Genomic DNA, 2,156 nt, shown 5'->3' with positions numbered 1-2,156 from the left:
TATATATATATATATATATATATATATATATATATATATATATATAGGCTGCAATAAGCAACATGTTCAAGAATTTACGTTAGACTAGAGGAGAAGAATTATGATCGACGATTAGATGTACATATGAAGTAATTACAATTTCAAATATATAAGGTATAGTAAAAAGAAATCGATTATTTTTCCAATAGAGGGCTTTAGTAATGTGTATCTCGCGTTGTATAAGTGTGATCGGTTTACGCTAGATGGCGTTAGAAAGATAAGATTTCGTACTAAAAAAGCTTCTCAGATAGTTTTGTGATTATTTGACTCAGTATTGTTTGAGCGCGCGTCAAAGATGGACACCAGCAAAAAGAAAATACACCATATTTTACAGTTTTTCTTCGATAAAGGCGAAAACGCAAGCCAGGCGGCTGAAAATGTGAATAGTGTTTATGGTCCTGATACTATAACAGCCAATCACGCGCAATTTTGGTTTCGTCGATTCCGTTCCGGTAATTTTGATGTCAAAGATGCACCACGCTCTGGAAGGCCAATTGTCGAAAATGTCGATAAAATAATGAAAATCGTCGAGTCCGACCGTCATGTAAGCACTGTTTCGATTGCCCAGGAGCTAAACAATGCACAAAAAACCGTTTGGAACCACTTGAATAAGGCTGGATACAAAGGGAAGCTCGATGTATGGGTGCCATACGAGTTAACGCAAAAAAAAACCTCATGGACCAAATTTCCATCTGCGCATCGCTGTTGAATCGCAACAAAATCGACCCATTTCTGCAGCGGATGGTGACTGGTGATAAAAAGTGGGTCACTTACGACAACGTCAAGCGAAAACGGTCGTGGTCGAAACGCGATGAGCCGGCGCAAATGGTGGCCAAGCCAGGATTGACGGTCAGGAAGGCTTTGTTGTGTGTTTGGTGGGATTGGCAGGGAATCACCCACTATGAGCTGCTCCACTACGGCCAAACTCTTAATTCGGACCTGTACTGTCAACAGTTGGACCGTCTGAAGGAATCAATCGCCTAGAAGCGGCTAGCTTTGGCCAATAGGAGAGGAATTGTGTTCCATCAGGACAACGCCAGGCCACACACATCGATAGTGACTCGCCAGAAGCTCTGGGAGCTTGGTTGGGAGGTTCTTATGCATCCACCTTATAGTCCGGACCTGGCACCTGTTCCTGTCTATGGCGAATGGTTTTGCTGGTGAAAAATTCGCCTCAAGAGAAGCTTGTGAAAATCGACTGTCCCAGTTTTTTGCCAATAGGGACAAGGGTTTCTATGAGAGAGGCATAATGGAATTACCTTCAAAATGGCAACACGTTATCGAACATAACGGTGCATATTTGACCTAAATCGGATCATTCTAACTATGCTAAATAAAGCCTTCAATTTCATGCAAAAATAATGGATTTCTTTTTACTACACCTTATATTTTCTTATAGTGTTATATCAATCTGCGCTTGTGATGTCCGCGATCCGCACTGCAAACATGTAATCTGAATTTAAAATTAATTGGCGAGAAAGAAAAGATTTTTGTAGGTGAAATATTATAAAGATTTTCGTATTGACTGCATCAATCAGAATGGACGCATATTACGTGTGCAATCAATATTAAATCGATCATGTATCTTTTCATTTAGCGTAAACTCGTAAATAAAATAAAATAATCACTTGAGACCCACACATTTGCAATTACGATTACGACGTCACTTCATAAGACAACAAAAATAGCTAAAATTCAAACTGTAATAAATTTCTATGATAATAATAAATGAAAAAGAGAAAGCGATAGAAAATGAATGAATTTGCAGAGAATTTAATTGTTTTCTATCGTAATGTATCATTTCACTATATCGAATCCGAAAGAAATAATATCGTTTTCTATCTAAGTATACTATTCACAGAATCGAATTCTCTTATTCGTTTCTTATCGTTTTTTTTTCCATAATCATTCATGAATTAACGGAAACTTAGTCAATTATAAAAAAAATTAATCGTAAATTCACGATTGATTCTTTTTTGAATCAATAAAATCGTGTGTGCGTTTTCTTTGTATAAGTATCTTATTAAAAAATTACAATGCGCGAAACATTTAGCGATAATGTGTTACAATTTTTAAAATAATACGATAGAAAAATATCCACTCTTGACGTAACGACT

Source organism: Odontomachus brunneus, unplaced genomic scaffold (genome assembly GCF_010583005.1).
Source record: "Odontomachus brunneus isolate Ranch 3 - 2012 unplaced genomic scaffold, Obru_v1 Obru_scaffold_220, whole genome shotgun sequence".
Lineage (NCBI taxonomy): Eukaryota > Metazoa > Arthropoda > Insecta > Hymenoptera > Formicidae > Odontomachus > Odontomachus brunneus.
This window is presented reverse-complemented; position numbering follows the sequence as displayed.